At 45.2% G+C, this 27,421-nt stretch overlaps 1 protein-coding gene across 10 annotated transcripts in view; it reads left to right on the top strand.

Annotated features, from left to right (window-relative positions):
- PSD3 (pleckstrin and Sec7 domain containing 3) overlaps positions 1–27,421 on the top strand; it is a 586,117-nt gene that overhangs the window by 307,807 nt on the left and 250,889 nt on the right. Inside the window, exon 1 of one of the 10 annotated variants that reach the window (XM_075605213.1) lies at positions 6,037–6,237. The exons of the other annotated variants lie outside the window; for them this stretch is intronic. The gene's annotated coding sequence lies outside the window, so the exon portion shown is untranslated. Of the gene's footprint in view, positions 1–6,036; positions 6,238–27,421 lie in introns of those variants that run through there. 10 annotated transcript variants of the gene reach the window in all.

Raw genomic sequence — 27,421 nt, 5'->3', positions numbered from 1 at the left:
AGGATATCCCTGCTTCATCAGGGACTGACTGAGCCACCTGTGCTGAAGCAGGGATATCCTTAAATCCTGACCTGTTGGGTGGTCTTGAGGACTGAAGTTGAGAACCCTGGTTTATTGGATGAATGGCTACTGAAAACATCCTTAATTAAGAGAGAGAGAGAGCCATTCTCTGTAATGAAACGTTTCTTTCAGATATTGGGCTCTATTTGAGTACCAATTCTCTGCCAATAGACACCTTACAGCCCATTCAAGTCAATTGGATCCTACAGTATGTGTCTTCCAGCACCGGAGGCGTCTTATAACAGAATTGGAATGGATTGTAAATAGAGCCTGATATCTGAAGGAGGGAATATATGACAGAAGTCAGCACCTTGCACCCTCCCACCTTATTCCTAGACAGACCACTTTTAATATTAATATTGTGTAGCTACAGTACATAACATACCCCCACACCCCCAACAAGTCAGGTTTTAAGAATATTCCAACTTCAGCACAGGGGGCTAAATCAGTGGCTCAGTCACCTGTGCTGAAGCTGACTTGTTGGGGGGGGGGGGGGGTTGAGGACTTGAGTGGAGCACACTGCCTGCTGTAAGTGCTGATTATTCGCAAGGAGCTGCTACAGTATATTACCTAACACAGGAGACTGATAAGGGCAAAATGAAACTAAAACTGCACCCATTGCTATAATATAAATCTTACATTAGAGGGATAATAATTTAATATTAATATTGTGTGTTTCTATTTGTGTATCTACATAGACGTTATTTGTAAATGCCTCTTAGCTCCAACTCATAGAACTGAGAGGCAAAATGCAGATATTTGTAGGCAATTTAACTGAAAGTGCCCCTATTGTTATGATATCTGTTAAATTACCAGTAGAAGACTGGGCACAATGTCAGTTTTCCTCCCAAGACTCATATACTTCTACTTGTTTCTTATTACACAGTAATTTTAAGAAGCTGCCCACTTTGTGTGTTTTGGAATAAAGCTGTAATTACAACTTTCACATTTCCATGCAAAATTATTACTAAAGACATGGTTTGAGTTAAACTGTCTGCGACATAAGACTGTGACGATGTGGATGGAAATGTAAACCGCCGGATTCCATGGAATTCAAAATGTAATGAGAAATAGCACGCTGAAACCCATTGATTAGTTGTGCATTTGCATTATCTGGCTTAGCGTGTCTGCTGTGTGTTACTCAGTGGGCTGACTAGGAAGGCCAAGCGTTCCTTATCCAACGTCAATCTCTCCGTTTCTACCAAGGTTTCCTGCAAAGCAGTAGTTGGCGTTTCTAAATGGGGAATGTGTAATCATGAGATTCTGGTCCCGTCCTAGTTCCCCAATAATCAATTTTTCATAGAAGTGCAGGACTCATGATTTTTGTTACCAATCCATTTGTTTTGTTGTAGTCCAAGCCTATAGATCTTCAATATTGTGTAATGCACAACATCAATTTAATTGAAATTTAAAGCAGCAATACTACTTCACAAATTTCTTTTTTCTTTATTATTATTTTTGTATGTAAAGCATGTGACAATGTATAATTCTACATTCTTACCTAAGCTGGCAATCGTTTGGGCTCCTGTTATTAAATGAGTCACAATCCTGATTGTGTGCCTAACGTAATGGCTGCTTCAGCCAGTGTAACTCAGCAGCTACCATGTATCCTTATATTACTAAGGTAACATAATCTATGGTTTACAGCTCAAACTGCTGGGAACATTTGCAACAGATTTAACCCGAACAGGCAAGTGTTGCGAAGATATTGCACTGCTTGAGAGGTGGGTTAAAACCTCCTGTAAAAAAAATCAAAGGATACTTTAACACAGCGGTGCGCAAAGTGGGGGGCGCGACCCCCAGGGGGGGCGGGAGATTGTGCTGGGGGGGCGCGGGCAGTTGCAGAGGCCCCGCGCTCTTCCCCCAGGCATTTAAATATATATTGTGTGTGTATATATAGTGTGTGTGTATATATATATATATATATATATATATATATATATATATATATATATATATATATATATATAGTGTGTGTATGTATGCATATATATATATGTGTGTGTGTGTGTATATATCCATATATACACACACACACACACAGATATATATATATATTGTGTATGTAAGGGTGTGCTAAAACCCGGTGTGTGTGTATGGCAGGTTCTCTGACGGCACGGTATATAGGGGGCCGCCATGTTGTTGCGCAATACTGTGAGGACACGGACAAGGTCGTGAGGTCGCGCATGCGTAAGGGGAGCGCGCGAACGCGGAGCCAATAAGGAAAGGCTCTGATAATGGACGGCAACTCCCGCGAGCTCTGGGGGCAATCACCTGATGCTAGGAGCCAATGAGAGGGCAGGGATTACGAAGACAGGAACAGGAAGCGTGGGGGCAGAGACCACGTTAGGCAGAGGAGCTCGGGACCGAGCGAGAGGAGAAGTGTGATTGCAGGGGGTCCGTGGCCCGCCTGCATAGGCCAGAGATTACCCCCAGGCCCCTAGGAGATTTTCCCTGAGTCAACGTAGGCTGCGGTACTGTAGGGATGCCCGGTAGTGGAGAATATTGTCATCTTAGATAGGGACAGCGCACGGAGTTGTGGACAGTCATCTGGGATCAGACGGCTGGACATCTCGGCGTCCGGAGGATCCGAGCGGGAGCAGCGGACCCTTTGTGAAGAGGCGCCGGTCACTGCCGTGACCGGAAGGTACAATTGTAAATCAAGTGCACCAACACCGGTCATCAGGCGCTGATCCCGCCTAAGGATTAACTCTAGCAGGACATTAGCAAGTGGCTAGCGGACTGAGGCATTAGCTACCCTCTTGCAAGGACAAACCTCTCTAGAGCGTGGCAGAGCCACTGTTATACAGGACACTTCACTAGGAATGCGGCCGAGCCGCGTAGTACAAGGACTTCAACGTATAGTATAAGTTATGTGTGATGTTATGTAGGGGGTAAGACGTGGTTACTTAGACACAGTAAACTTGGTTGCACGCATTGTTGGTATGTTTCTTGCCCAGGGCGATCTTACGTAACGGGGATCCTGGGTAAGTGGAGGCGCTGCGCTAGAATCCTTACCCCAGGCTCCCAGCTAGCGGAGGCTCATATCTCCTGGAGCCGCAGGTTAAGTACAGCACTAGTAGTCCCTTAGGAAGGTGTTCAGAAAAAGGGCTACATGTATATGTGTGTGTGTGTGTGTGTGTGTGTGTGTGTGTGTGTGTGTGTGTATATATGTCAATGAAAAAATAGTTTGCACTCACGGTTTCTCAAATGAAGGCAGATGCTCATCCCATATAGAAACATGTACAGGGTAACCAGGGCAATCCAGGTAACAAAGAGACAGCACACCGCAATATAATGAAGTAAATAAAGTGTATTAACAACACAGGGCAGCCTATATATATATATATATATATATATATATATATATATATATATATATATATATATATATATATTATATATATATATGTGTGTGTGTGTGTGTGTGTGTGTGTATATATGTATATGTGTGTGTGTATATATAGACATACATATATATTTTGACACGTGTGCTCATTTGCATGTAATTTCCCAGAACCCCTTGCTGCAGTGGGAGCACTGTGTGTGAGGTGATAATGGTTGAAAGGCGGGGTGCAGACCTGTCTAAGACATGTGACTGTGCTCACAAGTGATATTCTTTATTGGCTATATATATATATATATATATATATATATATATATATATCCCAATTATTATAGTTCTTATATTGACCTGATAATTTGGGTCCGAAATTTAAAGTAGCGATCCCTCCTAATGCACAGCTAATTCTTCCCCCGGAATACCGCTATTCCATCTTTCTGTTCACAACAGTATCTCCTTACAGTAGCCGTATAAGGCACCTTGGACCATATTTACTCAGCTGTGCTATGTCTTAAAACACGCTTTGAATGGCTGTAATGTATCTTATGACTCCTAAGAGTGCCTTATGTCTGAGCATTGCTTAAGAAATATGTCCCTTTATGCGTGAAAGTTAGTAACAACGTATGCTTGTATTTTAAACGTTCAGTCATACATAAAATAATGAATGATTTCCACTGGGAATTAGTATAGAAACATGTCTGTTAAAGCAGCAGTCCATGTTGCCTTTTTTGCTTTTTAGTTTTTGCACTTTAAGAGATCTCTTCTTGCCGGTCCCAATACCATTTAAAAAAAGAAAGATATATATTTGCGTTCAGCAGATAAAAGCTTTCACCAGAGCCCAGTGCAGTCTAAAGATTGCCATGGTAATAATAAAAGAAAATAGGAAAATCACGATAATTAATATGAAATGTGAAAAAGTATAGGAAGTGCTAAGGGGGGTAACATACTAACATTATATGTGTTACAGTAAACATATAGGCTTTGGCAGTGGAGGGGGATATTGCCGCTTTAAAAAGTAGACTAGATTTAAAAGATGTTGAGTGGCACTTGAACTGACCACATTAAAAACTGGATTGAAAGGTAGATGAGTGGAATGCAGGATAGAGTGAAGGAGACATTCCTGGCTCTCATGGTAACAAATGAACGTTGGCTTGTTTCTTGTATATAAAATTGGATGTTACACTCATGGGGTTAAGTACAACCATTGTCTGCTTTCTACCTCAATTTCAACCCAAAATAGAATGCAACAGTACAGGTTTCCTCAAATCAGTTCAGACGAGAAAGATGGAAGGAAGTAACCCCTTTTCTTGATAAGTTGATTTGGGCTTTGAGAAAGAGGAGCTAGCAGTGCGTTGCAATACAGTACTATGTTGCTGACTTTGCCACAGTTTCAGTTTTTAGCTGGGAAGAGGCAATTATCACCATAATTCCCACTTTTAAACCGTTTGGGTGCTCAAGGACGTAGCTACTACAGTATGTCATGGGGTCTGAAACTATAGGGTACCACGACGTAGGAGCCACAACATACAACATAATCTATTCACTCGTTTTGGTAGAGGAGATCGGGTTTAAATGCCACCTTACAGGAAGAGGAACGTAAATCGGATAACTCCTCCTTTTACATTCCTTCATCAATGACGGAGTCTTGTGTCGGAGAGTATCGCAGTACTCTAGAGACACAGCCCCCCTGGCACTCAAAGGGTTAAACATGCAAACGTCACAATGAGCATGTTGTCAAAGAAGTTTATGCACTTCATTTTTTACATTTCTTTTAGTACATTCGTGTGTAGAGTAAAATGACCAAACCAATGCAGCCTGCGATATAGGGTATGTCGAGAACATCCAACTAGCTGCCATTTGTAAGATGTCTTGCAAGAATTGTTGTTTTTAAATCAATAGTTTACTAAAGTTAGAACACTGGTTTCCAACCTTTTTTAGTTAAGGAGCCCTATAATTATATTGTGAAACTTTGAGGAACTCCAGCCCTCTCTAATAGCACGTCTGAGATCAGATGCATTTTAAGGAACCCCAACCCTCTCTAATAGCGCGTCTGAGATCAGATGCATTGTAAATTCTTCTGTATTTGGTACAATTTTCACATGACCTAAAAATTGCAGGGGACCCTTTAGGGATGCTCAGGGAAAACAAGAGTTCCTAGGAACCCCTGTTGAAAAACACTCAGTTACTACTGGAGCATTCCACAGTGCAGTATGCTCAGGGTGGCTGAATAAAAGGGTTATTAAGACAGTTAATAATTTTTTTTTCTTGGACAGCACCCTTTAAAAAGGGTAATGTAGATATAAAGTGAGAGATATAAGATAATCATGCACTATGGTTGTCATTTGGTAGCAGACAACCCTTCAGAACTTTCTAAATGATGCTTCTGGCAGCATAATGCAACAGCTGCAGTGTCCGTGAACATCAGCGGTGCCAGCCTCCAAGCTGTTAAAATATGTAAAGGAGGGAATATCATGTGTGCTTCCACTTTTCTATGTCAGCCAGGTCTCTGATAGTGCAGTTGTTGGTTATAGAAGGAGGTCGCAGGGTGCTGGAATGAGGAGGAGGGAGGGAGTAAGGGGGGAGTGGAGAGAAGGGAAGTGCTTTAACTCTTGTATTTTTTTTTTATTTTGGAAGCTGTGATCCTTGCCCTGAGCACTGTTGAGGCATTCTGGGAAAATGTCACAGCAGATACTGTGTCTGTGTATCTGCAGTTCACACAATAGCAACAGAAAGCAGGATCTCCTTTAGACGAGCAAGTTTGGCGAGCAGAACGATTGAAGAAAACTCTCCTTAACATGGGATGAATATACTGTGCATAGATTGTTGCAACAGAGGTAACCAACTTTTCCCTCACACATTCACCCTGAACTACTTACTAACACCAGCTTGTGTTGTATGTCTTATAAGCTGCAATTTTTTTCTGAAAGACCTCGGAGATGGGAGGCTTTGAACCACAGCAGTAAACTATGCAATACTTGCAAGATCCTGGAGCATTGTTAAATATTATAATTTTTTTTAATGAACAGAATTCAAAGAATGCTTAAAGACATGATTAATTTAAAATGTCTCCACGGTATCTGAAACAGTTTTAGAGAGAAGGATAACTTCTTTAAAGATGTGATGTCTGTGTGTGTGTGTGTGTGTGTGTGTGTGTGTGTGTGTGTGTATACAAACACATGTAAAATGTATCTAAATATTTCAAGTATATGAGAAATGTCTTGTGACTAGAAGAAGCCCATACAAGAGCATTTTAAGGCAGTTCTAATTTGTTTTAATTATATATATAATTAAAACACAAGAGAACTGCCTTAAAATCCTTCTGATGGGGCTTCTTCTAGTCACAAGACATTTCTCATATACTTGTAATATTTACATTTGTAAACATAATGCTTATGTTAGTTAGGATAAAATTAGATCAAAACAAAAATGTATTTGCCCGGTGCACAGGTTTTTTTGGGAAATAAAAGGAAAATGCGACAGGGTTGTGAGTTTAGCTGTTGTATTGTTTATCCTCAGTTTACTCCTAAAAATTAAGTTCTACGGAGTCAATTCCAAAATGTTTCTGTTCACATTGATTTTACTACACCTACAGCCCCTATCATACTAATCATATACGGTTGTTAAAATCTCCATTAGCTGATTATTTTGAGGTTAAAAGATTAATTGTGGATACAGGCATACCCCGGTTTAAGGACACTCACTTTAAGTACACTCGCGAGTAAGGACATATCGCCCAATAGGCAAATGGCAGCTCCCGCATGCGCCTGTCAGCACGTCCTGAACAGCAATACCGGCTCCCTACCTGTACCGAAGCTGTGCGCAAGTGGGGAGACTATAGAGCCTGTTACACATGTGTTATTTACATCAGTTATGCACGTATATAACGATTGCAGTACAGTACATGCATCGATAAGTGGAAAAAAGGCAGTGCTTCACTTTAAGTACATTTTCGCTTTACATACATGCTCCGGTCCCATTGCGTACGTTAATGCGGGGTATGCCTGTACTAATGTCTGCAAATGGGATTTTCAGTTCTATAACTCACGATCACTGTGGCTTTGCATTCTTTTCGTGAGTCAATAATAAGACTTGAGATTATTTCAATTTCTGGTCTTATGTTGTGTGTGTTTGCTGTTAGATTTTCAGGCTACGTTGCAGTGTTCTTAAAGTTCAAATTATGCGACAACAGTTGAAGCTAGTAAGAAAATGTTATATAACAGATGGTTCTCGCTTTGCAAATTCAGCGTATGTGCCTTCAACAAAGCCATATACAGTGGTTAAATATCATATCATATCAGAGAATGTAGTGTTCGAAAGCTGATTCGTTCAGGAGCTAATGTTTGATGAGGCTTCAAAGACTTTTTGACTTCAAAAGGTACTTGTCTGGAGCAGACCATAAAACAGTTTTGTTTTTGTGTCCAGTAATTCCATTTGTAATTTGCGGGACAGTTTATTGCAATGGGAAGCATATAATTTAAAATGCTGCTATTATAGTTTAAATATAGCAGCTCTGATCTCCTCCACGTGTACTCTTCAAGTGGTCTCTGAATGGCTTTTCAAGTAACTTCACACGCCTGTATTACCTGCTTACACACATATATATATATATATATATATATATATATATATATATAAAAGCAAGTAATATATATATGTATATGTATATGTAGCACCTGTGCTCTCCCCCCGCCCCCCCTACGGGTGATCATGTAGTTAACTAGTGTACTCTAGTGCTGGTGCAGACCTGTTGGCGTGACAGAAGGCCTGAGGCTGCGCGATGTTGTGGGGAGACATCAGGACAGGCTTTCAGCTGGTTGTAACTCTGTCAGCGCAGCGCCTCCATGCCATGAGGATCCTGGAGTAGGCAGGATGGTCCTCACAGGCAACTCTTTCTCAGATCCCAGTAATCGGATATCACACCATGGGCAGTTACAAGGGTCTTTATTCTGTCGCTCTGCTCCACAGCATTTGTGTTCCCTGGAGCAGACCCACCGGGCTTGAGGCCCCGCAGGCCCCTCCTCAGCTTCCTCACCCCATAACAGGGTAAGGGTTCAGCCACTCATGTCCAGCTTACAGAACCAGAACCAGAAGCTTTAATCCTGCTCCCTCCACGCAGGGAGATGAACACAGAAATACTTTACTGTAGGGCCCCGCTTCTCTGTGTTTCGTTTCTCGGCGATACGCCAATACGGCGGTATCGAGAAGGGGGCCGCCATGTCTGCGCATGCGCAGAACGAGTTCGCACATGCGCAGTAGCTGAAAATCGCCGGTTCCGGTTTTTGCCGTTTTTCACTTTGCAGCAGCGCCAGTGAACGTAAGCCGCCATACGACCGGGGCTCCCCTGTACTCTTAATTTAGAGTATGTGTTATATATATATATATATATATATATATATATATATATATATATGTATATATGTATATATGTATGTACATATGTATATATGTACATATGTACATGTAGCCAGGTATCCCCTTGGCTACTAATCTGCCCTGCCTAACACATAAGCCCTTGTACCAGTGCAGGCAGTGTTAGGTTAATCTGGGTTCCAATGCAGGATACAACTCCCTTGAATGACAGGGGGGTGGGCATTAGGCCTGTGTACTGTCCTATTGGGCTCAGACCTAGGACCCTCCCCCCAGGGACAAAAGGGACTGCAGAACTAAATGTACTGGTTGTTGGAAGTGTGGAGCCAGGGCTCTGGCCACCTTTCTTCCCCTCCCGCAAGGGAGTGGGATACTACCCCTTACTCCACCAGGGAGTAGGGGAGCAAAGGATAGACCTTTTGGGGCCTCAAACCCTGAGGATTGAGTCCAAGGACTCCAAGAAGTGTGTACCTGTTGTATGCTGTAATGTACTGTTGTACTATGAAGAATAAAGACCAGTTGCTGCTTTTATACTCCTGCCTGTGACTGCAGTTTATCAGGGGGAGCACTGATGGGGCCTGCGGGGAATGTAGGCGCTGCAACCATGTACGAGATGAGAGCTCTATTTCCTGAAAGCCTGTCCTGTCTTCCCCTCTACCATCGTCGGACACTCAGCAATTCTGTAAGCCTCACTGGTACAGCACAGCGAGAGTGCAGGTAACATTGAAATCTCCCAGAGGGTGGGGGAACACCTGATATATATTTCATCGTGTTTTTTATTTTCAAACTAGATGTGCTTTTATCTTTTTTAATTTCAGACTATAAGAACACCTAAAGTCCATTTTATAGACATCTGTCTAACACATTAAAGTAACTCGATTATAAATCTGATGTAGTTTACACACCCTATAAAGGTTGGACAAAGTAAACTCTTTCTTCTCTCTGGCAGTTCTGTCTGTTTTTCATTGTTAGAAGAGGTTCACACACACCAAGAGAATCCAGGGTTTTGTGCCAAAAGCTCTGATCACTTCTTGGCTGCATAACACACCCAGTGTAGCATGCTGGGCTGAGCAATGTGACTGCTTACATAGACTTGCAACAGGTGGACGACACTATTCATTCCTAAAGACAAGAGTATAGCTTTGTGCCAAATTGCTTTGGGAATTTTGGAAGCAGAAGGTGTAGATGGAGAAATCATAATATACAGGCATATCCCAGTTTAAGGACACTCACTTTAAGTACACTCGCGAGTAAGTACATATCGCCCAATAGGCAAACGGCAGCTCACGCATGCGCCTGTCGTCACGTCCTGAACAGCAATACCGGCTCCCTACCTGCACCGAAGCTGTGCGCAAGCGGGGAGACTATAGAGCCTGTTACACATGCGTTATTTACATCAGTTATGCACGTATATGACGATTGCAGTACAGTACATGCATCGATAAGTGGGGAAAAGGTAGTGCTTCACTTTAAGTACTTTTTCGCTTTACATACATGCTCCGGTCCCATTGCGTACGTTAATGCGGGGTATGCCTGTACATGGTGTGCGATTCAGGGCTTCCTGGGAGGGGCCACAGCGTGCATATACAAATTGTATTTGCTGGTGCACTCATATTGTTAAGTGGGTATTAAAAATGCCTTGGTGCAAGTCAGTGCTTTTAATGGATTTATTTTTCTACAAGATATTTAATTCTGTTTTAGTCTCAGGTTTGCAACTAGAGATGGGCAAACCTGCCAAAATCCGATCCGTGGATATTTGTGTACAATCCAATTCGCGCATGGAAAGGCGCAGTCAAATTGGGCGTTCTTAAATCCACTCGGATTGTTTGGAATCCGCCATCGGATTTTTGAAATGTAATAGTCGTTCCATGGATTTCGAAAAAATTTCATCGGTTTTGCCATCTTTACTTTCTGCCTGTTGTTATTCTATAAATGCCTTTAAATATAATTTATGACCCTATTCATTTAATGTAACCATGTATTGTCATAACTCTGTGCCCAGGACATACTTGAAAGCGAGAGGTCGCTCTCAATGTATTACTTCCTGGTAAAACATTTTATAAATAAATACATTCTCATATAATGTTGCCAGGTGGCTTGTCCAAAAATACTGGACACAATGGTGAAAGGTGCGACGCGCGTGAGAATCGCTGGTGGGGAAGAATGTTATTTATAAATGACCTGACTGTTACGTAATTTTTTCTAAATTTCACTCCAAGTATTCACCAATTTGCACCAATTTATATTCTATTTCGTAAAAAATCTGGGGAGGAGTTTTGGGAGGGAGTGTCCTTCCGAGGATTTTTTTAAGGAAATAGAATATGAAATAGTGCAAATGAATGCAAATTGGTGCATGCTTGGAGTGAAGTTTTGAACAAATTGTCAGATAATTTATAAATAACTGACCTGCAGTCATACTGTACATGGCGAGCAATACCGATCTTACTGCTCCTCCCACAAATTCCAAGATTGTTGCACCCCTCCTCATCCTCTCTCTCTCCCCTTAGTCTCACCCCCTCCGTCATCCTCTCTCAACACCTCCCTTCATCCTCTTTCACCCCCCCCCTCCGGTCATCCTCTTTCACCCCCCCTCCTCCGGTCATCCTCTTTCACCCCCCCTCCCTTCATCCTCTCATCTCCCCTCCCTTCATCCTCTCTCATCCCCCTCCCTTCATTAACTCTCTCATCCCCCTCCCTTCATTAACTCTCTCATCCCCCTCCCTTCATTAACACTCTCATCCCCCTCCCTTCATCCTCTCTCATCCCCCACTCCCTTCATCCTCTCTCATCTCCCCCTCCCGCCATCCTCTCTCATCTCCCCCTCCCTTCATCCTCTCTCATCTCCCCCTCCCTTCATCCTCTCTCATCTCCCCCTCCCTTCATCCTCTCTCATCTCCCCTCCCTTCATCCTCTCTCATCCACCTCCCTTCATTAACTCTCTCATCCCCCCTCCCTTCATCCTCTCTCATCCCCCCTCCCTTCATCCTCTCTCATTCCCCCCCTCATCCTCTCTCATCCCCCCTTCCCTTCATCCTCTCTCATCCCCCCCTCATCCTCTCTCATCCCCCCTCCCTTCATCCTCTCTCATCCCCCCCTCCCTTCATCCTCTCTCATCCCCCCCTCCCTTCATCCTCTCTCATCCCCCCCTCCCTTCATCCTCTCTCATCCCCCCCTCCCTTCATCCTCTCTCATCCCCCTCCCTTCATCCTCTCTCACCCCCCCTCCCTTCATCCTCTCTCACCCCCCTCCCTTCATCCTTCTCATCCCCCTCCCTTCATTAACTCTACCATCCTCCTCTCTCATCTCCCCCTCCCTTCATCCTCTCTCATCTCCCCTCCCTTCATCCTCTCTCATCCACCTCCCTTCATTAACTCTCTCATCCCCCCTCCCTTCATCCTCTCTCATCCCCCCTCCCTTCATCCTCTCTCATTCCCCCCCTCATCCTCTCTCATCCCCCCTTCCCTTCATCCTCTCTCATCCCCCCCTCATCCTCTCTCATCCCCCCTCCCTTCATCCTCTCTCATCCCCCCCTCCCTTCATCCTCTCTCATCCCCCCCTCCCTTCATCCTCTCTCATCCCCCCCTCCCTTCATCCTCTCTCATCCCCCTCCCTTCATCCTCTCTCACCCCCCCTCCCTTCATCCTCTCTCATCCCCTTCCCTTCATCCTCTCTCATCCCCCTCCCTTCATCCTCTCTCATCTCCCCTCCCTTCATCCTCTCTCATCCACCTCCCTTCATTAACTCTCTCATCCACCTCCCTTCATTAACTCTCTCATCCCCCCTCCCTTCATCCTCTCTCATCCCCCCTCCCTTCATCCCCCCCTCATCCTCTCTCATCCCCCCCTCCCTTCATCCTCTCTCATCCCCCCCTCATCCTCTCTCATCCCCCCTCCCTTCATCCTCTCTCATCCCCCCCTCCCTTCATCCTCTCTCATCCCCCCTCCCTTCATCCTCTCTCATCCCCCCCCTCCCTTCATCCTCTCTCATCCCCCCCTCCCTTCATCCTCTCTCATCCCCCCTCCCTTCATCCTCTCTCACCCCCCCTCCCTTCATCCTCTCTCATCCCCCCCTCCCTTCATCCTCTCTCATCCCCCCTCTCTCATCCCCCCTCCCTTCATCCTCTCTCATCCTCCTTCCCTTCATCCTCTCTCATCCCCCCCCCCCTTCATCCTCTCATCCCCCCTCCCTTCATCCTCTCTCATCCCCCCTCCCTTCATCTTCTCTCATCCCCCCTCCCTTCATCCTCTCTCATCCCCCCTCCCTTCATCCTCTCTCATCCCCCCTCCCTTCATCCTCTCTCTATTCCCCCCTCCCTTCATTAACTCTACCATCCTCCTCTCTCAACCCCCTCCCTTCATCCTCTCTCATCCTCCTTCCCTTCATCCTCTCTCATCCCCCCTCCCTTCATCCTCTCTCACCCCCCCCCTTCGTTCATCCTCTCACCCCCTCCCTGTCATTATCACCCCCCCTCCCTGTCATGATCACCCCCCTCCCTGTCATTATCACCCCCCTCCCTGTCATCACCCCCCCTCCCTGTCATCACCCCCCCTCCCTGTCATTATCACCCCCCTCCCTGTCATTATCACCCCCCCTCCCTGTCATTTTCACCCCCCCCCCTGTCATTTTCACCCCCCCTCCCTGTCATTATCACCCCCCCCTCCCTGTCATTATCACCCCCCTCCCTGTCGTTATCACCCCCCCTCCCTGTCATTATCACCCCCCCTCCCTGTCATTATCACCCCCCTCCCTATCACTATCACCCTCCCTCCCTGTCACTATCACCCCTCCCTCCCTGTCACTATCACCCCCCCTCCCTGTCATTATCACCCCCCCTCCCTGTCATTATCACCCCCCCCTCCCTGTCTTTATCACCCCCCTCCCTGTCATTATCACCACCCCTCCCTGTCATTATCACCCCCCTCCCTGTCATTATCAACCCCCCCTCCCTGTCATTATCACACCCCCCCTCCCTGTCATTATCACACCCCCCCTCCCTGTCATTATCATCACCCCCCCTCCCTGTCATTATCACCCCCCCCCCTCCCTGTCATTATCACCCCCCCTGTCATTATCACCACCCCTCCCTGTCATTATCACCCCCCTCCCTGTCATTATCAAACCCCCTCCCTGTCATTATCAACCCCCCCTCCCTGTCATTATCACCCCCCTCCCTGTCATTATCACCCCCTCCCTGTCATTATCACCCCCCCCCTCCCTGTCATTATCACCCCCCACCTGTCATTATCACCCCCACCGGACAGCCAGAGAAAACACCCACACACACACCCTGCTCTATCCCTTCTCAGGGGAAATCCCGCGATTAGTTACTAAGTCCAGAGAGGTAATACCGATATACACATACATGTCCGGTATTATCTCTCATTTCTTAGAGTAACCAAATACCGGGCTGTCCGGTTCAATACCGGACACCTGTCAACCCTATTCTCACACCTGTAAGGCAAGGGACAGGGTGTGTGGGACCCATAGTACAGCAGCAGCAAACCTAACCCAGCTAAACCCTGCCTACAACACAAGGGCTTAGACTTGAGGCTGCAGACCTATTTATATACTGGGTACACGAACAAAGTTCAATAATAGTGCTCCAATAACAGTTGGTCACATTCATATAATAATTCACAGTTTCTTGATTGTAGAGAAAAGTTCATAAAGGTGTAGTCATATGTAGGTGAGTATTGTGGTATTTAGGTGAGCGTGAGACATAGACATATATATAATGTCCTGGTGAGTGCAGTAGATGGGGATATATGAGCTCCAAACACTGGACTACCAATATGGACAATGTCTAAACACGCCTGTAGACACCTTAGAAAATACCTCCCAATAAATGGTAAAGTTCAATAACTCACATAGACTTGTCCCGTTTTCTTCTGGTGGGCGTGCATCCGCAATGGAGTCAATCTAGTAGTATCCACGAGGCGCGGTGAGGCAGAGCACAGCTAGACAAGGACTTCACAGGATTCCAGTGATGTGGTAAAAAACTTCTTTATTGAGGCATCATGGTGCAGACAGGAACAGGAGAACTCTTACGCGTTTCATCCCTCTCTTATAGAGCACACTAAGTGTTTGAAATTGCATACAGCCGCCATAACCGGAAACCGGAAGTGACGTGGCTTCGCCCGAGAACCGGAAGTGACGTAACGGGATGGAAACAGCTCCATGTTTGTTTACAAACAAACCCTGTCGTCATAGTAATGGCAAGTCACTTCCTGATTCGGGAGCAATGAAAATCAAATACAGAGGTGAACACAGCACAGATATCCCGCTAGACAAGTGAACAAAATTAAAAAGACGCGGTGATATTTAAAAACAGAAATAATTATTAGTCAACTATACAGAGGAAAAGGTACAAACATATTATAGTAAAGCATTCAAACATGATAATACTTAAATAAAGTGATGCTTATATTACATTAACCCTTCGGTCTCACAATAGGAGGACATGAAAAAAAGGGGGGTATTATAAGCAAAACAAAGTCTAATGTATCCAAAACATAAACACTAAGGAAAAAGTGTAAAATGAAGGTATACATATTGACAGAGCACATAATAATAATGTTAGCATGTGTGCAAGATGTATTTAGGGACAAAAAGTATTGATTCACCCTTCCTATTGGTTAAAGACCCAATGGACAATATATTGGAAACTTTGTACAGAATAGTTATGTACCACATGAATTTGTATACAGAGGGACAGATATGATGTTAAAGGAGATATTTTGTATTTAAAGGAAATGTTTTAGCTCCAAGTCTGTATTTATACCCCCGGGTGATAATGACCCGAGGGTATAAATCCAAAACACTTCTCTTTGATTGAGAATTCCTTCTCTATCACCTCCTCTGGTGTGTTTGGGGACATGTTCTAGGGCGCTGAACGTGAACGTCTCAAATGAACCCAACGGGCAATGATAAAAATGTTTTGACACTGGTAGGTTTAAGTCATCCTTTTTTATGGAACGTAAGTGTTCTGATATCCTAATTTTTAATGGACGAATCGTCCTACCTATGTAAGTGCTGCCACACGCACAATTCAGCTTATAAATCACATAGTTGGTTTGACATGTCATGAAATGTTTCAGTTTAAATTTTTGGCCTGTATGTTTACTAGTGACTTCCAAAAGTGGAGTAGCAAATTTACAATATGTACACTTCCCACATTTATGGAACCCTTTAGGAAGGTTCTTATGTTTTTGTTCTAGTGAGAATAAGCTTGGTGATAAATGATAACCAATAGTTTTGGCTTTTTTGTATACAAATTTCGGAACATTAGACACAACAGTAGCCAGATCTTTATCTAGCTGTAAGATCTTCCAATGCTTTGCTATGATAGTTTTGATATGATTAGCCTGATTACTATAAGTGGTAATAAAGAGTGGAGTGTCTGTAGTGTGTTCAGAAGAAATGGTATGTCTTGGTTGATTTTTCTTGGATGATGTAACAAGCAATGTTTTTCGTTCAATTTTCAAGGCATTACTGAAAGCAGATTGAATATCGCTTTCAGAATAGCCTCTGCTCCTAAATCTGTCATTTAACATTTCTGACTCTTTTAAGTCCAAGATATTGCCCAGTTGGAATACCACGTAGTAAGGGTCTCGGATGGCTACTGTTGGCCCTAAGGAGAGAGTTGCGGGCATTAGGTTTCCGGAAAATGTTAGTCTGAATTTTGCAATCAATATCCACATATAAATCTCCAAAAGAGCCCCTGATGGACACAACGAACCAAGACCTCTTCAGCTTTAAAGAATGTACAATTATTCAAGATTTAACAGATCTTCTTGCTGAACAAGAGGAAGATGATTCAGAAGATATAACAACATTCCTTACACATAGTAAAAACTCTGGTCTAAAAAATAGATCACTTTTTTGTCCCACTTATAATAAAGGACCCTTTTTAGAAACGTTTGAGAAACTAGTTGAACGTGACCTACAAATTTTGGCCAAAGGATACACCTTCTCCAACATTAGACCTGACAATTTGAGCCAGACAGAACGTAACATTCTATATCAATTGAAATCTAATGATAAGATAATTATTAAAAACGCCGATAAAGGCGGGGCAATTGTGGTCATGTCTAAAGAATACTATCTGAATGAGGCTATGAGACAGCTCAATGACAAGACTTCTTATCATAGGTTGGAGAAGGATCCTACAACTCTGTATCTTGGAATACCACGTAGTAAGGGTCTCGGATGGCTACTGTTGGCCCTAAGGAGAGAGTTGCGGGCATTAGGTTTCCGGAAAATGTTAGTCTGAATTTTGCAATCAATATCCACATATAAATTAATATCTAAGAAGTTGATATGATTAATATGAAAAGTTGAAGTAAATTTCAAATTAAAGGTATTGTTATTCAAATAATCTACAAATGCCCCCAATGTAGAGTGATCTCCCCTCCATATCAGAATGAGGTCGTCAATGTACCGACGATAGAAAATAATATTATTACGGAACGGGTTAGTGTCACCAAAAATATAAGTGTTTTCCCAAAAACCCATAAATAAATTCGCATAAGAGGGTGCAAAAGAAGTCCCCATAGCAGTGCCCTGTTTTTGAAGATAAAAGTGCTGGTCAAATAAAAAATAATTGTGTTGTAATAAGAATATGATGCAGTCTAACAAAAATGTGATTTGTGGAGTGTGTAAATTGGAAGTGTTAAGAAAGTGAGTGACTGCTTGAATGCCTAATTGGTGACTAATAATAGTGTATAAGGATGCCACATCTAGTGTAACCCAAAGATAGTCATGACACCATGTGATATTGTTTAACGTAGTTAATAAATCACCAGAGGAAGGAGATGGGTTAGGGCTGACCCCCGTGGGTGGGGATTGGAGGGTGTTTTGGTGAGCACATCCGATTACATCTGGGAGTTGTCTGACCTGAACCCTCTTAGTGCGGAGTTTTGGGCAGGCACTTCATTGGGAGTGAATGCTGGGATTGACCCTCCCCGTGAGGTCCTTGCTAGTGAGTGCCCTCCCACGGTTGGTGAGGGCCCTCCCGCGGATGGTGAGTGCCCTCCCGCGGTTGGTGAGTGCCCTCCCGCAGGTGATGCGAACACCCGTGGCATGCCATTCATCAGTATGGCGCTTGAGGAAACTAGTAGGGCATTGTGTGCTTCTGTGGCCCCCGAGGACTGTCGGGAGACCACTGCCTCTGCCATGTCGCCACCAGCTGCCCCTGAACATCCTGACTCGGGGATGGAGGTGGAGAGCACAGTGGACCCCCTCGTGGAAACACCGAGGAGGGGATCCAATCTAGGGCTGAGAGAGGCCCCCGCAGAGAAGGACGGGGGTCTTGAATTCTCCAGCCAAGAGGAGCCTGGGGAGTTGGGGCTCAGAGGGGAGTCCTCTGGCACCATGGAGTCGGTGGAATCCTCGATCCCCGTTATCCTTGCCCGGGAGCTAGATAGTTTCCTGGATGATACCCTCTGTAGACACGGACATACTGTACGAAGGTGCAGTTGGCCCTTGAGAGGTGGAAGGATGCTTCGGTCATTCTCCACTCTCTCAGAGTATATATCGAGGCTAACCACAAGGCCAAACTTTCCGGGACTATCGAACATGTTCGGGTCCTAAAGTTTAACAAAGTGTTGCGAGAGCATGTAAAGGCTTCTCGGGGTATAGTACCCTGAGCGCCTATGGGAAGCAAGACTCTTGATTACCAATGGCTTTGAGCATCGGTACGATAAACGTAAATGGATGTAAGGATGGGTTTCGTAGGTTCCAGGTACTCTCCTTTTTACAAAAGGGAAAGTATTCTGTGAGTTTCCTGCAGGAAACCCATACCACTCCAGAGGCTGAAGCCAGCTGGCATCTGGAGTGGCGAGGCAAGGTCTTTTTCAGCCACCTCACTTCGACTTCTTGTTGGGTGGTGACCCTGTTCTCCGAATCCTTTCAACCTGAGCTGCTGTTTGCCAAAACTGTTGTTCCAGGTCGCCTGTTTCATCTCAGGGTCCGGAACGAGGACTACACGTTTAATTTCTTGAACGTGTATGCTCCTGCCACCGGACCCCTGAGAAGGCAGTTCTTCGTCAGATTGTCCGAATACCTGGAGACAGTCGATGCGGACGAACACGTGGTGCTCGGGGTTGATTTTAACTGCACCCTCGAGGCTCTGAGGGACCGGAATGGTCCGGAGCCACACCCGAGTTCTGCGTCGGCTTTGTGGGAGGTCATCACCCGCTACCCCTTGGTAGACGTCTGGCGAGAACAACATCCCGGGGTATCCACTGAGTTCACCTATGTTAGAGTGTTTAGAGGTGGACGGATATCCTGGTCCCGGATCGATAGACTGTACATATCCAGCCACAGCCTGTCGCGAGCTCAGTCCAGTACCATTAGGCTAGCGCCGTTTTCGGACCACAATTGTGTGTCCGTGACGGTGGCGCTAATACCAGCAGCGCCCTCGGCCGCCTATTGGCATTTCAACAATACGTTGTTGGAGGACAAGGGGTTTGTGACGTCGGTCCGAGACTTTTGGATGGCCTGGAGAGGTTGCAGGTCAGACTTTGCCACGTTAGAGCAGTGGTGAGACGTGGGCAAGGTTCATCTGCGCCTCGTTTGTCAAGAGCACACTAAAGGTGCCAGCAGGCGGCGCGATGCTGAGATCGAGACCCTTAGGGAAGAGGTGCTCGATCTCGAGAGGCGGCTGTCTGTGGCAGGAGACCAATTCCTGCAGTGTGCGTACGTGGAGAGGAAGTGCGCTCTCCGGGACTTGGAAGATCGGAGAGCTCGGAGGGCGTATGTGCGATCCCGCATCCACTTCCTTCGGGAAGAGGGTCGCGGGTCGCGCCTCTTCTACGCGCTGGAGAAAAAGAGGGGAAACCGTAAACATATCACCTGCTTGCTAGCAGAGGACGGTACCCCTCTGACTGACCCGGAGAGCATCCGGGACAGAACCCGGAGGTTTTACGTAGATCTTTTCTCTCCGGAGTCCATCCAGCCGGATGCGTGCAGGGTCTTATGGGAGGGGCTTCCCACGGTCGGCGAGGGTGGAGGAGAGCGGCTTGAGTTACCTTTGACTCTGGCCGAGCTCTCTGAAGCTCTTAATCTCATGTCCCATGGAAAAGCGCCGGGGCTAGACGGGCTGACTGTGGAGTTCTTCCGTTTTTTTGGGGAGATGCTGGGACCTGATTTCACCGAGGTCCTGGCCGAAGCCCTGGAGACTGGTGAGATGCCCAATACTGTCTCTGCTGCCGAAGAAGGGGGATCTGCGCCAGATCTCTAACTGGCGACCGGTCTCACTGCTCAGCACGGATTATAAGATCGTAGCCAAAGCGCTCTCGCTGAGGCTCAAGTCCGTGCTGGCAGAGGTGATTCACCCCGACCAGTCCTATACTGTCCCGGGCCGGAGCATTCATGACAACATTTTTCTGGTCCGGGACCTGCTACACCACGTGCAGAGGATTGGTCTGTCACTCGCCCTCCTGTCCCTAGATCAGGAGAAGGCATTTGACAGGGTGGATCACCGTTACCTCATGCAGACCCTGCGGGAGTTTGGCTTTGGCCCACAATTTGTGGGCTTTCTCCGGATGCTGTACGCCTCTGCAGAGTGTCTGGTAAAAATTAATTGGTCCCTGACGGCAAATTTTGTGTTTGGTCGGGGAGTACGTCAAGGGTGTCCCCTGTCTGGGCAACTATACGCGCTGGCCATCGAGCCCTTCCTCTGCCTACTGAGGAGGAGGCTCACCGGGCTGGTGCTGCGGGAGCCCAGCATGCGGGTAGTCCTGTCGGCTTATGCCGATGATGTGCTCCTCGTGGCCCAGGACCTAGATGATCTGGAGCGGGCACAAGTGTGCCAAGAGGTCTACACCGCTGCCTCTTCTGCTCGGATCAACTGGTCCAAGTGCTCCGGCATTTTGGTGGGTCCCTTGCAGATAGACTCTTTGCCCCCCGCGTTTCGTAATATCTCGTGGGGGAGCGATACTCTCAAATATCTGGGAGTCTACCTGTCTGCTGCGGAGGACCCAGCCCCAGAAAACTTCAGTGAACTCGAAAAACGAGTCATTGCTCGTCTGGGGTCATGGGTGTATCTGTCGAGAATGCTTTCCCTTAGGGGAAGAACCCTAGTGATCAACCAGCTGGTGGCCAGTCAGCTTTGGCACCGGCTGATAGCCATGGGTCCGCCCCCCGAATTTATCAACAAGATCCAGAGGAGATTGATGGATTTTCTCTGGATGGGGAAGCATTGGGTCTCTGTGGGGGTTGCGTGCCTTCCTTTGGAGGAGGGTGGACAGGGAGTGGTGTGTGTCCGCTCCCAGTTACACAATTTCCGCCTCCAATACCTGCAGAGATACTTATTCGCGGATCCGTCTCCGCAGTGGTGCCAGCTGGCGACCAGTTTCTTTCGCCAGCTGCGCAGTATGAGGTATGACCGGCAACTGTTTATCATCAGGCCCGAGGGTTTAGGAAGAAACCTCTCGGAGCTGCCGGCATAATACCGGGACTTATTAAAGGCCTGGAAACTGGTCTCCGCAACCAGGAAGGAACAGGCGGTGGGGATTGATTTCCTCGCCGAGCCCCTGCTGTATAATCCGGCAGTGGGGGCTCGGATGTTGGATTCACCCTCTATTTGCCGCCGGCTAATCCTGGCGCAAGTGACCAGAGTCGGGGATCTCCTGGACTATGAGCGGCGAGACTGGGTAAGCGCAGAGGTGCTTGCGCCCCGTATGGGTATGCTTACTGCCCGTGTCCCTCGTCGTTTAATCCGGGAGATTAAAGATGCAATCCACCGCGACTCACGCACCTTCATCGAGGGGGTTTTGCAGACCGGAGAGCATTGTCAACCTATCAACTCTCAGCTCAACTCAGCTCTCCGGATCTTTGCGTGGAACCCAAACCACGGCAACCCCCTTGGGCTCCTATCTCCCCCAACCTCAGCAGGTTGGGGGATATGTCCCCGGCATGTTTTCGCGGCATGCCGAGGAATGTCCTGTATTCTCTGGTGCTCCATATAGTGCACTACCTCGCCCTTGTCACCCGCCCAGATACCATCTGGAGGCGGGTATTTCTTGGGAACGAGGGCGAGAGACCCCGGTGGAGAGAGCTCTATTCAGCTTTGGTTCCCCGTCCCGCCGGGGATTTGAGTTGGAGGGTCCTCCACGGTGCACTGAGCACAGGAGAGTATTTGGCACACTTCACGGACTCCCCCGTCGCCTGTCCCTTCTGTGGCGAGCGGGAGTCCGTATTCCACATTTATCTGAGCTGCGCAAGACTGCAGCCCCTCTTATCCACCTTGAGGAGCCTTCTTCTGCAGTTCTGGCTGGGTATTCCCCTCATCTTTTTATTTTTGGGTGCCCAGTGTCCCGAGACAATAAGCCTAGGGATCTCCTAGTCAACCTGCTCCTGGCAGTGGCTAAGGTAGCCATTTACAAGACCAGGAAGCAGTGTTTGGAGAGGGGGGTCCCAACGAACATCGTGGCAGTATTCCGGGCGTTGGTGCACTCCCGTATTCAGGCAGAGTTCACGTACGCCGAGTCCGCTGGGACGGTTTCGGAGTTTGCCTCCCAGTGGGCGTTAGGCGGGGTGCTCTGCTCGGTATCCCCCATCATGGGTTCTTTTGAGTTAACCCTTCTTTTTTAAGTGCACTTTTTACAGTGCACTTGTTGGTTCCCTTATATATTTGTTTGACTGGTTCGCCGGCCAATCAGTATTAAACCAGATCAAAATAGGCTGGTTCACTTTGTTGACTCATTCAGAAAGCGGAAACCAGCACACGCCGTCATGAAAAAGTTTATTTTACTGTGGGAGCTGGCAAACTCAAATTCGCCACACTTTCATGGCCAATTCGCCACCTGTGGCGATTGGCGACAGGGTTGCCCACCTCGGCTCTAGTGGATGACCCAATATAACAGGCTTACCTTGGATTGTTTGTAACTTTTGGATGAAAGCTTTCATCCTAGCAAATGGTTTCCTTTTGACAGTGTCAGTGTAAAAGGGATCTGTTAGGGCTTAGTTTTAAAAGTATTCGTAAGAAGCAGAATATAACACAACAACAACAACAAATGTGTATTTCCCTCTATGCTACAACTAGAGAGCAAAAGTTGAACAAAGGCTGCCGAGTAATCACAGATATATCAAACCTTGGACCAGAATGAACTAAGCAGTGGGTAAGCTGATAATGTCAAGTGTAAGCATTTTAAATCATTTTTGAAAGTCAGGAAATGGCCCCCTGTTTTCAGGTACATCATGCACACTGGCAGGTGATTGTCAATGTTGCTTACGTCACCTCCATTATAAGGTATTCAGATTTCTAGATGCTCAAGCCAAAGAGAGACAGTCATGGGCAAAAATTTAGCCAAAGGTCAAATTGATCACTAGAATGGCACTTCTTTTCACTTTTTTACAAAGTTGCCGAAATTGAAGAACGTTTTAAAAATAGCAAAATGTTGGAAATAAATTAACTCTATCGGATCTCGGCACAGATAAAATTTTCGGAAATTCACTCACCGTCCAGACCAGAGAGAGAGACCTATTTAATAGAGTACCCATTACTTATACCGCTCTCTTTCTCTGTCTCTCTTTTCACTCCCTTGCTACAAACGATCTTTAAAGCAACATAGAATGTTTGTGAGTCTTCCTTTCATTTCTACAGTATAAAGCAAACCTGATTGCACAAACGTCACAGAGTTGCTGCTTAAACACCTTTACTGATAGCCATCCTTTTACAACTAGTGGGATCCAGCAATGTATCAAATTAATATTTCGGGCAGTTTTTTTTTAAAGGAGATTCACGTTCCTTACAGATAATTTAAAGCAAATAAAAATACCATTGCAAATTGTTTGAGAATGTTAGAAAGCAAGATATACATATTACAATGATTCAAGAGCAATACATTTAACATGTTTTTGGTATTAGTCTTATAAATTGTGATATGATAAATGACAAAAATGCAAACCACATATCACCTTGCTTGGGCATATCAATCTTTAAAACAATATATATGTTTTACCTCTCTGAATTGTTAAAAAGAAAAATTAATTCACTTTCCTACTGAGCTTCACAATGCTGTCACCGTGCTTGCCAAATAGCAATTGCTAATTTTAATTTTATTTAAATAAAAAGAAGAATGCTGGCGAAGAATTACATTGAAAACAGACGAGACTGCGGTGGATCACAATTAACCCCATCACTGCTGTAGGACCTGTAGAAAAGTAGTGCAGTATACGTATTGGCAATTTGCTCCCCGCATTTTTAGTACAGGTTGCACTGAAAATTGGCTTCACACCGGCTTTTGTTCTTGTCTGGCTCCCTTAATAAAATAACATAAAAGAAATGCTGATTTATCATGGCATTAGGGTTGGAATGCTGTTGCATTCCATGTGGATTGGAATGCATGTCTGTAGAGTGGATTAAGGCATGTAGATTGTATGGAGAGTTGCTATTCGAAGAACACCAGATAATAATAAGATGGTTTTAGATACTTCAACCCTTTGAGTGCTGGAGGGGCATAGAGTGCCACTGTCCCTCCCGCACTTCGCAGTCATTTGACCACTCGGAGCGATGACACTGATGGCGGAACGTTAATAAGCGTTAGTCCTCTTCCGTTCATCAGCCGGTCAGATCGCGTTCACCGCTCCCCTAGAAAACGAGCAAATAGCGTATGATGTCGCTACTACGTCATAGGGCCCCCGGTGTGCCATCCTTATGATGTGGTGTTTTCATCATGGGGCACCTAAGCGGTTGAAGATGCATTCCCATGTAAGATTAGCAGACTGGCCAAATCACCCAGAATGACCATTCAACTGGGAATAATGGGCAGTCTCCTGGCAGAATGGCCCATTTCCCGCAATTGGGCAGACCTGCTGGGCCTGCTATTTTGCTTAGGTCTTCTACAGCCCCCAGTGTTGCCGCAGAGAGCGTACAGTAGGTGAAGCCGTATGACGTGGCTTGCAAAGCAACTACTTGTCATGTGACTTACTCTAAGCACGGCAACGCTGAGTACAAACTGTTTTGTTATGAAAGCAATCAGATCAGGACAGTAAAAGTTACCTAAAGAATGGAACAAAGATGCTTTTTCGTGTCTGATTTTTAACTCATTACATGTACCACTCCCATTAGTTCACTTTGGTATAAGAAGGGGTCTGCCCTTAAAGATTGGATTTATACCAGTGCAGTTCAGGTGCAATTCCACCTGCACGTTTATTTATTTTTTACGTTTTTGCTTGCATACCTTCCAGTATAATGTTTGTTTTCAACAACTCTTCATTTATTTTATTTTATTACCCTTTTCACTGATTTTAAACGGTGTGTTTTATTCCTGGAAAAAGATCTTAACACCGAAGTTAACATGGCTGCTTAAGCAACTCACACTTTGTTACATCACTGGATTTTTAAGAGCCTTGTCAGAGCAGCTCAGGATAAACCCGTTTCTCTGATCAGTCTCTTTGATGTCTATGTGCAAAACAGCTGCCTGCTGCCTTGTGGGGTTAGTTAGAATAAGCAACCAGAGTTGCCATGTGAGCACTTTACTGTGCACTTTGGGATAATTTCAATTCTATTTTTTTTTTATGTAAAATACAAATATTCTATAAAAATATAAAAACAAGATTGGCAATGTTCTCTAAAGGGCAATCACATTGAGTTCACTTTCAAGAGAGGTCTGTGTTGAGGGAATTTTCACCTTTTTAAGCTGCAATGATTATCATTTATCCAACTGATAATTTACTTGTTCTCCTTATTTGTGCATAACCACTTCGCTAGAAGAGCCCTTCTTGTATGTGAGTGTGTATATTTATTTGTAAAGCGCCATCAATGTTCAAAGTGCTTTACTGCAGTAGCACACGTGACATAATCGGAATCGGCGCTTCAACATAAAAGTAGACATTCGGAAAAGGAGTCCCTTCCTCGAAGAGCTTACAATCTAAGTTGGGAGATAAAGGGTTAAATACAATATTTACATACCATAAAACCTTTATAGTTGCTTCTGATACATCAACATCTACTTCCTCTTTCTATTTGCATTAATCTTTTGGAACATTGATAAACACAATAATTACACACGTGAAGCTAAAGTGGTGGTGCGTCTGGTGGAAATCGAGAAACAGCGTAATTGAGGCAGCCATTCTAAGTGTAACCCCCAGCTAATGCATTTTGTGAATTTTATCTCTCCGTATCTTTAATCCTTTTACTGGAGTGGGAGTTCAGTTCCTATAATCAAAAGTCAACCTTGTCTGCAGCATATCAGTAATGAAATATTCTTTCTGCGATTAGGTCAAATGCATCACTAACTGAGCACGTGTACCTCCTACACGCCATAATAAAGGCCGGCTGCTCTCCTGTCCAGCTGCCAATTGTATAAACCTAGTACCAATTGGTCTCTACAAGATAAAGGGAGTGCATCAATGTAATGTACTCTGCATTGTAACTCTGCTTTGTCAATATTAGCAATAACCCCAACGTGGTCTTTAGGCCAAAATTTTTTTGCGTCCTGTTCGTGTCTTCACTTGCGTGCTTAGATTTTATGCTGTTGCTGGATACATAATTTTCTGTTTTTAAGAGCAGCCATTGGCAAAAACTTTGTCACTGAGCAGTGTTCACACATTGTATTGGTCCGTGTTGCTTCCTATGCTTCCATACACAGCAAGTTAATCTTAAAAGGGTCCCACACGCTATTTTAAAGCAGTTAGAGACATTCCTGCCAGTGTTTCCATTTACCGGGGGAGAGATATATCTCCAGCCGGAAGGGAGGAAGACACGGTGGCTGTGAGGAAGAAAGTGTTCTCGTGGGATGAATCTCGCGCCTCGCCATGGTATAGTTACCAGTCTGGGAATTTTCTCTGGATGTTTACTGACAGTGCCCTGAATCATCTCTACGTTGGTTACTTGAACAACCGCAACACCTGATTCCCTCACTTAACATGTGAGTGAGATACCTTTTCACCTGGCCTATATCAGTTTAAGTGACCCCTCAGAGATGGACTATATTTTCTCTGCTGATCTTTTTTCCACATACACCTGGAGAATATTTGTGCTCCGGATCTGGTTTTCTCCGTGCTTTCTTAAACTTGGAAAGAGTCTATTTGTGAAGGAGCTGCACTATTTCTATATTTTTTTTTTTACTACATATTTTGAATTTTGTCACTTTTGTCATCATTTTTCACTTGGTTTATTAATTAGTTTGAGTAAGGGATATTTGTGCTTGAATTTGGTTTTTTTCTCAAATCACTTTATCTACCAGTGCCTCAATCACCAAAATTAGAACAGGGACTCGTAGTTCCTGCAAAGTTTTATGTGCAGTGCTGCGTACACTGTTACCGCTGTATAAGAAAACCATATTATAAATGTTCCTATTATTAAAGTAATTATTAAATTACTCTACTGCCAGGTAAAGTGAAAAACAACCAGGGAATCGTGCTGGTCAGCAAGCGTTTCACTGGAATTACTGTATAATGCATGACCTCCACTATGGAAAAACAATAGTCATTCTAAGGCTGCGTCCATAGAAGGACAGGCCGTGCTGAGGCGTGCGGACGCTCCGCGCTGAGCCCCTGCATCCTCAATGAGGATGCCTTGAGAGGGGGCTCACGCGAGCGTCCGCAGGCGTGCTGACGAGATGGAGGTTTCAGCCGAGCGCCAAGCTGTTTTTCAGCGCGCTGTCGGCTGAAATCCTCCAATCACAGCACAGCAGTGTCGAC

Source organism: Ascaphus truei, chromosome 1 (assembly GCF_040206685.1).
Source record: "Ascaphus truei isolate aAscTru1 chromosome 1, aAscTru1.hap1, whole genome shotgun sequence".
In the NCBI taxonomy this organism is placed as follows: domain Eukaryota; kingdom Metazoa; phylum Chordata; class Amphibia; order Anura; family Ascaphidae; genus Ascaphus; species Ascaphus truei.
This window is presented reverse-complemented; position numbering and strand designations above follow the sequence as displayed.